The following is a 15,271-nucleotide window of genomic DNA, read 5'->3' as shown; positions in this document are numbered from 1 at the left end:
CCAGCTAATTAAGCATGTGTGTTTATGTGTCTATAGAAAGCAAAACCGTCCGTGTATCTATAAAGACATGCTAAGTTATTTCATCGTTTAAACTTGACAAATATGTTATTAAATTGATTAATAGTTCTCATTTGTCAAGAATTTTAAAAAAAATCATTAAATATTTAATGTATGGAATTTCCAAAACGTCTAGCCCGTGCTGGAGCACGGGTTGATGGCTAGTATATAATAACTAAGTAACATTTTATCTTCTATTTATTCGTTTATGATGGTTCTTTCTCGAAGATGTCATACTCTAGTGAAGGGACATCATCAACCATGTTAATGTATAATCAAAGTTCATCTATTTGATCCTCTTATATTGGATTGACAGATGCTGATAGAAGCAATGACTGCGAGATAACTCTCGACGAATTCATGCTCCTTCTGATTTCTCCAGCGGACCGGCCACCAGGTGGCCACGCACGTATTGTAATGCATGATTAAGAATTTTTGATAACACAAAATTTGACATATATATTTAATAAGGACAATTATTTTTCACAAAGAAACCCTTCATAACCATCAAAAAGGAAAAATTAGAAAATAATGGTTTTTTCTGACGCTTATATATGACAGAGAAAAGATCGACCCACGGGCCACGGCTCACAGTCCATTGCTCACCTGAAGGCCGAAAGTTTCATATGCTTCTAGCACCGTCTCACTCTCACTCTCAGTGTCCTTGCACCTGCACACACTGAAGAAAATAGCACTCAAGTAAAAAAATTGCACTCACCACTCTGCTTCTCCCTTGACTCCCTGGATCTTCCCCAACGCCAGCGACCGGACACCCGATCTGTGACCGGAGACCAATCGACGCCGTAGTACTGCTCCCCCACCCCCGTCCCTCATCCTTGCGACATCCCCATCCCTTCTCTCGGCTCCAGCTCTCCCCCATCTTGCCTCCCGTGTGACCGACGGCTCCACATCAACGACCACCTCCGGCCGGTGACCCAGGACTGGGAGGTGCTCGATCTCTTCATGCTCATGGTCGATCCAGTGCTATGCGCTATCAGAGGTGGACGCGGAGGCACATGGCTTCTCTACACTTGAACGGCGGCCGCGGTCATCGCACACCGGAGGGCTCAAGTGCACCGGCCACCAAGAATACAAGGTCCAAATCTTCTCTCCATTTCACTTTCCGAGCAGCCGTTCCGTATGGCCCATTCATATGTAGCAGATTACTTTGCTAATAAAGCTAAACACCCCGTTGCTTCATCTTTGCTGCTAAGTTTCAGAACTGCTCACAGACTTTCAAACACTGAAATGGGACAATACTTTTGCAGGCTCGAAGCTCAATCCAGTAATAAAATAAAGCAACAGAATCAGAGCAAGTGAAAATCCATGCGGATTTGCTGCCAGCAAGATAAAACTCATGCAGGTTAGGGTTGTGTACATGAAGGGACGTTAGTCGATTTATTTATACCGGAAGCTGACGTTGTGCATTTGTGGAGGGTTTGGGCGTCCTACGACTAACAGTATAGGTTTCTTTGCAGCCGATGAAGTGTTCCTCCTGGAGGGGAAGGTGGTAAAAATCAAGGTGGCTAAGACAGATATCCTAGCGGCAAGTTGTTGAGGAGCTCTTTGTTGTCGGCACCGGCATGCGGGAAGAAGCAATCTGGGCAGACATTGATGATTATCTACTGGTGGAAGCGTAAGATTTTACACACTTATACCGATGATTGTTTGGCCATAAAAAATGCATATTATTTGGACCTGGGTTCAAAAAACAGTTGTTGCTAAAATCCGGGTTAGTCTGCCCAGGATGTACCCATAAGCTTATCTTTCAGTAATAGTAATTCCTAAAGATAAAAGAGGAGTGTGTTGGTCAGAGGTTTCACGCTTGCATTATGTATGGTTGCGAGTTGTTGCTTTGAAGGTTCCGGCTCTGGCCTTGGATTGTGAACCCGATGTTGACTTCAACAAAGACATAGATGCTAGTACTGAATTTTAGACGCTGTTGCTGCCGGGAGCAATCCTGGCAGTAACGACATTACCATTACCAACCAGCTGCATAAGCCTGTCATCATCGTGTTTGAAAATAGAACCTAGACCCTTATCTTTGCCTTGCTTGAGTCATCAACTTTGGATCCTGCGATATATTTGGGTCAGCTAATACATCATATCCCAAAATACCCTGTTTCTGCACTAGTTAAACTTCATGTGTATCCACTTAAAATGACTGCCATAACAATGACCTATTTTCACGGCAGTTAACATCTTATAATCAAAATTAGAACAAACACAAGATATTCAGAGTATATGTTCAGTTAGATTCAGAACACTAAACTGCAGTGCAGATAGATGCATTAGTGGAGATGACCAATAACTCCAATGAAGTTCCGTTGATATTGTACAAATGATAACTCTATATCTAAGTAAGAAATTTAAAAATGTAGTGCAAATCAGAAGCATGTGCTCGTGTGGCAGCCCTCTCTTTTGAAACTCGGTAACATGGACATATGCAACAACCTCACCAAAGTACTATTTTTTATCAAGAGATCATCCTTCATACTTCGCAATTTGGCCCTGTATACTCTCGCCACAAGGTCTGGACGGTCTTGTGGTGTCAGCCCATGTTCAAGTCTGGCTGTAATTTCCTACCAGTGCGGGTTGCAAGTCATTGTGATAAAGTAATCAGGCTCCCCAAACCGTTGGACTATCGCCATCGCACCAAGGAATCTTCGCTGCATGTCTGTATCACCTCCTGGAAAAATCCTCGGAAGCACGATTCTCTTACCAACCCGACAAACACGTGTCTCTCCAGCATTCATGACATCAACAACACCCTTAAGAAAATAAATCAATCAAAACATCATTCTGCATGGTATTTTTAAATGTGTAGGGCGATGTCTGTGTAATATAAAATGGAAACGGAGAACAACATGATACCTGGTATAGATCAGCAGGAATGCGTTTTTTATTCTTAGGCTTGGAGAAGAAATAAAGTCTCATAGTCTCCATCTTGATGTACATATCGACTGCCCATTGTTGGAACCCACGTGCACCGAACAATATAGTGTTGAAGAGTCCTTTCCTGACTTGTAGATTGAAGCAGTAGTACTCTCTTGCACTGACAAATTTTCTGGACCCTCCGGTTGCATTATCATCGTGATCCTCTTCGTCTGCTAGAACATGGATAAAGAAATGATTGATTGGTGATCTCCACAAACAGTGAATAAAATGTGAAACATGTTGAAAGCATGCGGATAATTACATGCTACCTCATCCGTGTTTTGTTCCATATGTACATCTGAACTCCGATCTAGACCTTGCAAGTCTTCACGCTCGATGTCATCCTCGGTATCCTCTTGAGCTACTTGAGGTGGTGTCTCATATGGTATCGAATGGTTCCATCCCGTCTCCCCTCTCGGGAAAAATAATGGATACGCCAAACGATCATAGCAACCATAGTAAGCTCTAATATATATTGGACGGTCCCCTTTGCCATGCACGACAACTTGCCTATCAAAAGTGTTTTCTGGGTCACACCCTTATATTTGAGCTTTGATGTCCTCATTTTTATTCCTCTCTCTATCATAGAATGTTGGAAAATATTTCAATACTTCGAATGCTAAAATTCTTGGTCCGGTGACACTTTATGGTCGGAATGAGGGAAGAAGAGATCTCACATGGCAGAAATGAACTTATCAGGTAACATATGTCATTGTCATGTCCTGTCGAGTTTTAACCTTGTGCGTGGTGGTCGAACTAATGAGTTATGTCCTTTTGTTGCACATTTATTATTGATGGGAAATCCTTCTGATATCAATCAACTTCCATGGCTAATGTTGTTTTTCCTCTCACAAGAGAAGAATGAATCCTCAATTTCCTTTTGAAGTTAATATTTGGGTGCATTATCAATCACCTTCCATGGTTAATTATTTGTTTCGTTTTAGTAGAGAAGAATAGATCCCCGGGTTTCCAATTTTGTGCCTACCTACGATTTTTATGGCAGAAATCAGATTTTATAAGCACATGTGATCTGAAGAATAGATGCACCTTATCATACTAAATTTGTAGGTGGAACGGTCACACACATGATCTGGAATTTTTTACTTTTTTCAATGTGTATGAAACTGCGGCTCTGAAACATACAATTGAGTTCTTTTATGTCATTGCATTGTTCTAAATTTGTTTTATGGCTGCTGGTCATGGTAGTAATGCTGATGGGCCATATACCATGCCGAAAGAGATATTGATTTTGTGTGAGGACATGATCACCGGCCTCAAAGATTCAAGATGAGCGAGGCGGTGAGGGTTGGCAATCAAATTCATCAGATTACACGTGTGTGGCACGTGCACCTTTGCTGACATGCACTTGCAAATGAAAGGAACATATGTGATCATATTTATTACCAGGTGAAGTAGACGATGGGGTACATGTTTGTGCTGCTTTCTTCGATGCGTGAGCCATAAGAAGTTTCATCAGATATGCTGCTTTCTTCTCCTTGGATAGACTTGCATACCAACTGACTTTTTTTTGTACGACATTAGCTTGATCTGGTTGAGCTTCGTTAGTACCAGTACTTCCAGCCATGCTGCCCACAGCTTGCATCATGAATATATATAGTTTGATCTTGAACATTAGAGAAGACAAATGCATAATCTGTGATTAGGAAATTTGAACAAGTTATACGATCTCAAAGTGTTCTTACAATGTAAATCTTGTGTGGTAGATGATTCTGTTACTTCGTCATTGACGCCATCAGATGCAACTTTATTATGGAGGTGAGAAAGACATTTTCTTTTATGTTCTACTTTCTTGTCATCGAATAGTTTGACATTCAAATTTTGGCCAGACCGTTTATTCCTCCCGTCCATATGGACTCAATGTTGATGATGATCAATGATCGCTGAGGCACCAACTGTACATGAAGCACCTGGTGACCCGAGGTAAGTACATAAAAATAAATTGTAGGAAAAAAATGGTTCAACATTTTACCATCTATCTGGGTGTTGCTTATGTTGCTGATAGCAGTACATTGGACGTTATGTGATGGCCCATCCAGTGTGCATGCTTCTTGGTCATGCTCAAGAGTAGTCATGTTTGAAGACTTCTTCTGTTGGCGGGCTATACGGCGCTTTTCGAGGTATTTTGCTTTATCCTCATCAGAAAGGCGGGCATACCACCCGTGACCAGTGGTTTTTTTGTTGCCCTTGTTGATTACATGTTAGAGTTGCACCCTCATCCGAAGGGATGTTTGTTAGGTCTTTGAACGGGGAGTGATTCGCTGATCGTAGCTGCGAGGCTGATGCATGATTATTCTTCATCTCGGGAAGCTGTAGACTGAAGTAGTACCATTGTCAGCAAAAAGAGTACATAAACAAAAGCAAGATTATAGTGGAGTCCAATGTATACTTGTAACAGAATAATAACAATTGATAACGCGAAGATTGAGTATTTGAGAAACCCACAATGGTTACACGAAACACCTATTTTTTTTGGTAATCGCATGAATATATATATCACCTAATCAGTAGTCCGTTGTTTTGTGCAGGGTGCAGTTGAAGTTGCGGCGGCGACGTGCTAACCCTGAGAGGGAGACGCGATCCCAGGTGATAGGCGTGGGGGAGGCGCAGTCGCAGAGATAGGAAGAGAGCCTCGGCAAGGTGTAAGCAGGGGTACCCGACGGTGATGAGCCGGTGTGCAAGAGCCCCGGCGGTGATGAGTCAGTGTGCAGGAGCCAGCCTGTGTGCTGCACCACACACGCCGCAGAACGGCGGCTATTTCACGAAGGTAAAAGCCGCGGCAAGGTGTGAGCAGGAGTAGCACGGCCGTGTTGCCGGTGTGCCGGAGGCTGTGCGTGCGTTGCAGCACAGATCGCGGGAGATGGGTAGTTTTTTCCCCAAGGTGGAGCTGTGAACTGCTGCCACGCGTGAAAGAACGGCAGTTATGTTGTTGTTTTTTTTTCCTGGAATAATCGCTAGCTTTTGCTAAGTGATCGTTTGGTGGAGATGTTTAGCGCTTAACATTGGAGCCTCGTGGGACGTTGGATGTACTTTTTGAACGGCTGATATTGTTTGGATCTCCGGCTCTCTCTCTTTTTATATTAGCCAATACGACCGTGGTAAGTCGTGGTGGTTTTGCTATTTCACGGTCGTTTTGCAATTTGGACCCTACAAAAGATACTTATTGACCTGCAGTTCCTTATCCAGTCTTCTTCCCAGATCATACCTCCCAGATTCTCCGACCGGCACGGGAGAACGAGGCGGAGGGGCTCCCTTCGCCGCTCGATTCGTGGCGTGGGGGTCGTCGCGCGCGCTGATTGTCCTCCACGGGAGATTGACCTTCCTATGGGATTGGAGCAGCATAAAGAGGCGAGGGTCGAACCCATGGACTGCTAGCGGCGCATCTTGCGGGAAGAAGTGAGGGAGGAGACCGGTGCTGGAGAAGGAGCGTCTTCGGCATCGGCGTGCGTGGTAGCGTCGCTTGGGAGACGGGGCTTGGCCCGATGGGCTGCCAGCGGCACATCTGAGGGGGAGAAGTGAGAGAGGCAACCGCTGGTGAAGAAGGAGCGCCTTCGGACTCGGGTAGGCCGGGTGCAGTGTCGCTGGGGAAGGGAGAGGGTGCAGGCGCTGTCTTGAAAACCGGAGGAGCTCCACGTCCTCCAGCTGCAGACTGACAAGGAGTACGACGAGGCCCGGGCTGTTTGGCCGCCGGACACATGGAAAAATGAAGTGGCCCGGGTCGACGCAGTTTGCTCCTATACTGAATTTAGCTGATGATGCTGTAAGTGAAATTTGGTTTTGGTTTACGCTGTGTATATATTGCTCGTTCGTTCCTGCTGATTGATTCGGCTGTGATAAAATGACAGAGAGAAGAGATGCTTTGCTGCTGATTGTTTGTGCTACGCATGATTGCTGCTGATTGCTTCGGTGGGGAAGTAACTTTTTATAGGATCAATAATCAATTTTGCCACTGGTTGCATGTACTGAATAAAACTGCTACTATATATGGTGTTTTATAGAATGCAGTAAATGTCAAGGAGGATTTTTGTTTCATCAGAATAAAACTGCTACTATATATGGTGTTTTATAGAATGCAGTACATGTCAAGAAGTGTGTTTCATCGGATCAGTGAAATTATTAAGACAAATACGCTGACAAATTACCTTTGATTAACGAGGTGTCCTTTGTGCAGATAAGTTGTTATCCTGTTTTTTTTTGGATGATAGAATTTGAAGTCGGAATATTTATTTTCTACATTCCTAATTGCACCCGAAAGAATGTTAGTTTACCTTTTGAGATGATAGAATTTTTAGTTGGAATATTATTTTTCTACACATTGGTAGAAAAACGCTCATCTATACCGGTTCCAGAGGGGCATTCGTACCGGTTGAGCAACCGGTATAAATTATCCGGCACTAAAGGCCCCCCCCCCCCCTTTCGTACCGGTTGCTTACGAACCGGTATAAAAGGGGCCTCCACGTGGGCCACCAGGAGAGCTCAGGGTCAAGGAGCTTTGGTACCGGTTGGTAATACGAACCGGTACCAGAGGTTCCCACCCGCGACAGGGAAATTGCCCAAATCTCTGCCGCGGCAGAGAATTGAATTTTTTGGGTTTTTGGAGGGGTTTAGGGATATCGGTTTGTTTCATATCGCGTCGACGCACCAGAAACGCATTTGGGTTTAGGTACTACATGAAGATCAAGATGATGCATAGCAAGTTAGTGCATATAATATAACACACATGTAATTGCATAAGATCGCAAATTAAGTAGCACTATATAGTTGGCAAGAAAGCGGAACAAGCTCTCAATCGATGACCGCTTCATAGCAATAGGCGAGGAATTGGCGGGATTTTTCCTTCGGGACGTCATACCACCATTCGCAGAGTACCACTATGAATGAAGATGTACATGTTACATATATAGTTGACTCGAAGTGTACCACTATGCTACATGTAATAGACATATATAGCATAGTGGTACTCTCTGAGGCGTACTCTATATATGTCTATTACATGTAGCATAGTGGTACTCTTCGAGTCAACTATATATGTAACATGTACATCTTCATTCATAGTGGTACTCTGCGAATGGTGGTATGACGTCCCGAAGGAAAAATCCCGCCAATTCCTCGCCTATTGCTATGAAGCGGTCATCGATTGAGAGCTTGTTCCGCTTTCTTGCCAACTATAAAAGAATAAGATACAAATGAATACATGAAACAACTATTATTGAAACTCAGCACAACTTATGATAAGAAAACAAATTTGTGAAGATTGTTTTTGTACCTCTTTATTTCTTTCATTATTCGTTCTCTCGCTGACAATTCTGCGGATGTACTCGCAAACGAAGAATCCACAGAGATCGGTCCCTTGTGGTTGTTGCGGACATTTCTTTACAAGAATATAATTCAATCAAACAATAGTCAAGTATGATAATTAAAGGTGTGTGGACCTAGGTAGTACTACTTACTTTCGCACGCCATCGCAGCTTCGGTGTCCATTCATGGGACTTATCTTCCTTGATGAAAGTTTGCCATACGCTGCTCGACAAAAGAAAATGCATAAAAGAGTCATCAATTAGTTCATAGCAGGAAATTAACGAAACAAACCGATAAGAATTAAAATTACCTTCTGAGCATTAAATAACAAGACACGTATAGTTCCGATTTTTTGCTTAGTGAGTCAAAGACTTCAACTTCTCCAATTTCCATATTGATGACGAGAAGAATAAAGTGAAACCTACGCACGTTTCAATATGTAGTGTCATATATATAAGTCATTAGTGAAAATTTTGACATACGGTGAGCAAAATATAATGTGTTATAAGACAGTAAGACTCACTCGAAGTTGTAAGGCTAAATTATTAGCTTTTTGTCACGTTGTCGCTTCAAAAACCTTAGCAAAGTCTCCGGTGTATCCTTGTTATAGAGGGGATCTTCTATGGTTTTAACATGCATTGTGTGCGGGTCAATGAACCCAATGTCTGTGATTTCGTCCCTTTTGCATTCGAGCATCTTCGATCTGCATAATATAGCGCACAAAAGATTATAATCTGCAGACAATGAACGAGCTGAGCTAAAGACTTCTCAAATTAAATAAATAAATCACTTACAGACAATAGCAACTGATGATTAATTTGTCGAGGGCCCGGAGATTGTATAACTGAAAGAGTTCGCCGAAGTCAACGTTCACACAGTACTCCTAGAAGTAGTGCTCTTCCCTAACTCGCACCATGATAGTCTCGATCCTTTCCTTTGAGGCATTAAGGTACCACGAATGCAAGTTACGCATACATGTTGGTACCTTCCTGAGATTCTCGACCAAATCTTTCCCTTGAACAAATTGATATGCTCGTTCAGCGAAGGCGTAATCAGCTGTGTCTTGTCGAGAACTTTGAACGGTCTTCCCGTCAAACACCTTGAGAGGGGTGACCGATTGAACGGGTTGTTGTCCGAGCTGGTAGACTTGGTGTATCCCTTTTATCTCCCTTATACCAGATTTAACGGGTTTTGTCGCCTCGATCATCTTGTCATACGACCTTTCAATAGAACGCGCATAGTCAGATGGCGGTGATGGTACAGAGTCATATAGATTCTCAACGGTACACACAACTTTCACCGAATCTAGTGTCTTCTCGAAAGGTATCTCTGGCACTTTCGGTGCAAAAATTTTTTTCAACTCGGCCTGAACGGCCTCCGCGTTTTCCTCGGGAGTTTTTTCCCAAGGTAACTTCTCAGTAGGCGGCAGTTGTTTCTCCTTTCTAGCTTTCTTCCTAGGCGGCGTACCATTCCGCTTAACGGACGCTGTCTTACGCGGAGGATCTCGAGATGGTGGACTCACGCTGGGGTCCCTCTCAGGTAGGTGTGGACTTGGCTACTCACCAGGACTGCCACCAGGAGGAGTTGATGGCATTTGCTGCTCATGTGTAGGAGTCGGTGGCCTTTGCAAAAGGACGACGTACTTCTTCGGCCATAGGGCGAAACCGTGCTTGACATCGGCTAGTGTCCTCTCATCTTCACCTCTAGGAATATCAAGCTCCACTGTTTCAAAACCCGGAACAACTTCATCCACCCCGACACGAACACAGCCAGGTGGAATGGGCATATGATGGTGCATTGCTCCATCTTCACTTGGGTACACATAGTCGACCGCCACCTTAACGGACGCGGTCGTGAATAACATATGTAGCCCGCAATCTGTCTTCTCCGTGACATAATCCACGGGGTAACTTCCTCCACATCCGTCAAGATGCGAGGAACCGACACTGCTTCTTCGCTGAGATGGGGCAGCATCGGCTTGTGGATCCTGTAGAAACAGCGGCTGATCAGGTGCCCTCTGATGTCTCTCAAGAGCCTCCACCCTAGTTAACAATTCCGTTACAGTTTCAGCGCTGTCCGGCCACGCTTCCTTCATGGTGAGACCTGGGCGAGCTCGTACCCGTCCAACGTGTTCAGGGTTCCCCAGAGCGAGTGTCAGCTCGTCATTCTCTCGATCGGGAATGTACTCTCCCTTTCTGACCTTTTCAATTGCATCTACAAGCTTCGGTACAATTGCCTCAATTTTTTCCTTCCATTTTCCCTTCGCAACGATAAGCCCTGTCTTTGGGTCCAACCTTGCCCCATGAGCGAACAACCAGAACTTGGACCGTTCGGGCCAGTCCCATGTTTGTGGAGTGATTCCTGCATCCATCAGTTTATTCTCAAACGATGTCCACTTCGGAATGGCACTCTTGTAGCCACCTGACCCCAAATGATGCGGAAGTTTCTTCTTTGAAGCATTTTCGGTATTTTTCTTTGATCGGGACACAAAAGTAGATGATTTCTTATACTCCTTAAATGCGGGCCAGTGATCTTTTATCTTCACTAGATTATCATCGAATACTGGATCTTCATTCTTATATTTGTCCCATAAATTTTTCTTCCAGGTCTGGAATTGTATGGCCATCTTCTTCAATGTCCATTCCTTGACTTTATTCTTCTGGCCTTCCGTCATGTCTTCCGGTAGGCTGAACTTTGTCAGTAGCGTGTCCCAAAGAAATTTTTTCATCGTGTCATTGACATAACTAGCACCACTCTCCGCGTTCTTCGGCTTATGCCACTCTTGATTGCTAATCGGTACATGGTCCCTAACAATAACTCCGGCTTGACTTGTAAATTGGCGGCAAAACTCCTTGGGATGCTCTGGTTCACCATTATCCTTGAATGCCGTGAGGGCTAACCTGCCCTCGCCTTTTAGCACCCGTGTCGGGCCTCGTTTTGTTCTAACAGGCTTGCTCGATGATCCAGAAGGCTAAAAGAAAAAAATATTCGTTAATAAGTGCAATACAAATAAATGAATGCATCCAGGGATGAACATAGACTAATTGATACATAGATATACACCTCCCCCGAGTTTGTGATGGACACTTCATTGTCTTTTCTAACTTGTTCAGACTCAAGTCCCTCGCCGAAATCATTCAGAAAGTCTTGGAACTCGTTGTCATCTCCATCGGGTTCCGGACCACGGGCACTCTCATAGATCAATTTCTGCACCGCTTCTTCCCCCTCCTCATCTCGGACGAAGGTGCCGTCCTCCATACCTCAATGTCACTACAAAATTAAGAAAGCAATTGTATTTCATTCATCATGTCATGATCATATAACAGATTGCTAGATGGATAACAATTGAAATGAAGAAAGCAAAAAAAACCCTAACGGACCGCCACGGCCACGGACACGGTGTTCCCCCTCCTCCTCTCGCTCTTCTCTCTTTTTCTCGACCCTAACCCTAACACTCGGTGCTCCTCCTCTCGCTCTTCTCTCTATGTCGCGGCGGCACCGCTACGGACTCGGCACCGCTACAGACCCTAACCCTAACACTCGGTGCTTCTCCTCTCGCTCTTCTCTCTATGTTGTGGCGGCACCGCCACGGACTCCGCACCGCCGTGCAAGCTCGACAGGGCAGCGGCAGTGGCACGGTAGCGGCACGATAGCGGCAGGGCAGCGGCAAGGTTGACTTTGACCAAGTTGTTCACTTTTATGAGTACTATTTATCTGGGCAAAAAGATTAGCAAGTTTAGTTTAGAAATAGTTAACCAAAGGGGCTCAAAGTAGGCATCATATTATTTTCTTTTATTTTTCTTCTACCAACCCCTCGATCACTTCCCCTACTGCCGCAGCCAGACGCGCGCACAAAGGGAGGTGCCGCCGGCCGTCTGTATGGAGCCGCCACCGCCGCAGCAGGAGCAGCAACTGCTGCGAGTCCTGGACAGCGCCAAGCTCTCCCCGGCGAAGCAGCCACCCGCGTCGTCCCTGCCGCTGTCCGGCCTCGACGCCGACCGCAACATGCTCGACGTCTCCTTCCGCACGGTCCGCTTCTTCCCTCCCCACCCGGTCTCCCTCGACCCGCTCGACGTCCTCCAGGACGCCTTCGCCGCCGCGCTCGCCCACTTCCCGCAGCTCGCGGGCTCCCTCCGCGACGACGGCCGCCTCGTCTTCTCGGGGGCCGGCGACGATGCCGTGACGCTCGTGCTCGCGGCGTCCGAGCTGTCGCTTGCCGACGTCGACGCGGACGCGCCGGACTCGCCGCTGCTCGACCGCCTCGCGCCGCGCGCGATGGAGACGGCGGACCGGCAGCGCTCGCGCTCGGCCAGGCCACTCGCTTCGCGTGCGGCGGCATCGCGCTCGGGATGCGGGTGGCGCACGCGCTCTGCGACGGCGCGGGGTCCACCAAGTTCCTCACAGCCGCCGCACGGCTTGCACGCGCGCAGGAGCCAGAGGCATGGGCGTGAGCGTCTGCGGCATTTCGTCGAACACCCTAAGGGTGGTGTCGACGGCCGCGCAGCGCGTCTTGGCGTCGTCGGCGTGGGCGTTTGCGGGCGTCGGGGCACGGCGGGCGTGGTGAGGCGACGTCGGGGCACGACGGGCGTGGTGAGGCGACGCCGGCGGCGCCGGCGCTGGACACCGCGCGCGACGCGCGTGCGAGCGGGGGAGGGAAGAAGGCCGGGGAGGGAGCGGCGCGGACTTACCCCCTGCGGAGCGCGGCGACGACGACGGCGTGGCTGCGGACGGCGGCGCGTCGTTGCTCGAATGGCGGCGTGGCGTGGCTCAGATGGCGGCGCGGCGTGGGTGCGGACGGCGGTGCAACGTGGGTGCGGATGGCGGCACGGCAGCGTCGGCGCGAGCGGGGGATTCTGTGTGAAATTGGGGAATTTTCCGCGCGCGCCTAAGGGAAAACGAGGGGAGGGACCTTTAGTACCGGTTGGTGGCACCAACCGGTACGAAAGACCTTTCGTACCGGTTGGTGGCACCAACCGGTACCAAATGTTTTTTTTGTTTTTGTTTTTGTTTTTATCTTTTCTGTTTCTTTTTTACTTTTTCTGTTTCTTTTTTACTTTTCTGTTTCTTTTTTACTTTTCTGTTTCTTTTTCTTTTATTTTCTATTTCTTTCTTTTTATTATTTTCTATTGCTTTTCTATTTCTTTTCTATTTCTTTTCTTTCCTTTTCTTTTCTATTTCTTTTTTTCTTTTCTGTTTCTTTTTACTTTTATGTTTCTTTTTCTTTTATTTTTTTTCTTTTTATTGTTTTCTATTGCTTTTCTTTTTTCTTTTCTATTTCTTTTCTTTCCTTTTCTTTTCTATTTCTTTTTTTCTTTTCTGTTTCTTTTTCTTTTATTTTCTATTTCTTTTCTTTTTATTATTTTCTATTGCTTTTCTTTTTCTTTTCTATTTCTTTTCTTTCCTTTTCTTTTATATTTCTTTTCTATTTGTTTTCTTTACTCCCGCCACGACATCGTCCGTGCGGGAAAATTTCCCGCCACGACGCCGCGCGGGAAACTTTCCCGCCACGACGCCGCGCGTGGGAGAAAAAAGGCGAGAAAGAAAGGGCGGGAATAAAATTTTATTACGATTGAACTCGAATTAAAATTACATAGCTCAACTGAAAATTAAAGATACATGGCCAAATTCTACTGTTGGAGTCATTCAGTCATACTCGTGCCTAGCCCTATAGTACTCGCCACTGTAGTCGTCGTAGTCGCCGTCATCATCGTCGCTGGCATCGGGGTCGCGGTACTCGAACGTCGACGGGTGAGCACGCGTGGGCTGGGACTGAGGGTAGCGTAGGCGGGGGGCCACGGTAGGCCATGACGCCCTGGAGAGTCCGGCCGCGCCACCACAGCCGACGGCCGGCCTCCTTGAAGTTCGAAGGAGGCGGGCCGCCCTCCTCATGCCTGGAAAGCGCCCTGTCACGCCGATTGATCAAGAAGCTTTCCCAAGTCGGGCTGTAGTCGGGATGCCACTGGGGATTCCTCCGCTGCTCTGGCGTGAGCTCGAAGTAGTAGTGGTTCGTGATGGCCATCTCGCGCGCCACACCTAGAGGGACTGGAGGGACCGGTACGCCTCCGACGCTTAGCAACCAGCCGGTCGGGACGCAGTAGCCCGGCGGGCAGGGGTAGTTCGAGGCGCAAAGCGCCTCCGCCTCCCGGGGGGTTAGAGATACGATGGAAGCCATGGGAGAGAATGATGAGGTTTGCAGATATGAGTCTAGATGTGATATGTAAATGGTGGCCAAGCCTACATATATATAGTGAAAAAATGGCGGGAAGACAGAGGCGGGAACTGGTGGAAAGCGCGGGAAGAAAATAGGCGGGAAGACAGAGGCAAACCTTTAGTACCGGTTGGTGGGTGCAACCGGTACTAAAGGTGTTTTTCTGTCATGTAACAAAACTGTCGGTGGGATAAGGACGTGTGGGTAACCTCTAGTACTGGTTGGTGGGTGCAACTGGTACTAAAGTTGTCGGCAGGATAAGGATGCCCTGCTCGATGAGATAAAGTATGTAGCGCACGACGCCCTGTCGGTGGGATAAGGACGCGTGGGTAACCTCTAGTACCAGTTGGTGGGTGCAACCGGTACTAAAGCTGTCGGCAGGATAATGACGCCCTGCTCGATGAGCTAAAGTATGTAGCGCACGACGCCCTGTCGGTGGGATAAGGACGCGTGGGTAACCTTTAGTACCGGTTGGTTGGTGCAACCGGTACTAAAGCTGTCGGCAGGATAAGGACGCCCTGCTCGATGAGATCAAGTATGTAGCGCACGACGCCCTGTCGGAGGAAGAAGAAGACAAAGTAGAAGCGGCGCCGTGCCTATAAAAGGAGCATCGATACGCCATTGGAAGCAGCTCAACAAGCCAACATGGATGGATAGTTTCATCACCATGGATGGAGGAAAGGGTTGGGAAATCTCCGGTGGCGGAACTTGTCGAAGATGCCCTTGGTGCACACGCCCTATGGCATCTTCGGA

The 15,271-nt window shown here is 46.8% G+C and overlaps 1 long non-coding RNA gene across 8 annotated transcripts; it reads left to right on the top strand.

Moving 5' to 3' along the window:
* Positions 1–664: 664 nt before the first annotated feature.
* LOC127342244 (uncharacterized) lies at positions 665–7,083 on the top strand. 8 transcript variants are annotated; one of them, XR_007876429.2, is made up of 8 exons: positions 665–1,153; positions 1,326–1,420; positions 1,536–4,770; positions 4,842–4,935; positions 5,052–5,132; positions 5,541–6,110; positions 6,199–6,772; positions 6,858–7,083. It is a non-coding gene; the product is annotated as an uncharacterized lncRNA (long non-coding RNA). The 8 variants fall into 8 exon arrangements; XR_007876434.2 differs by having other exon boundaries at positions 667–1,153; positions 1,536–3,693; positions 4,719–4,770; positions 6,199–7,083; XR_007876432.2 differs by having other exon boundaries at positions 672–1,153; positions 1,536–1,693; positions 3,583–4,770; positions 6,199–7,083.
* Positions 7,084–15,271: the final 8,188 nt, after the last annotated feature.

This window comes from Lolium perenne, chromosome 3, assembly GCF_019359855.2.
Source record: "Lolium perenne isolate Kyuss_39 chromosome 3, Kyuss_2.0, whole genome shotgun sequence".
NCBI classification, from domain to species: Eukaryota; Viridiplantae; Streptophyta; class Magnoliopsida; order Poales; family Poaceae; genus Lolium; species Lolium perenne.
This window is presented reverse-complemented; position numbering and strand designations above follow the sequence as displayed.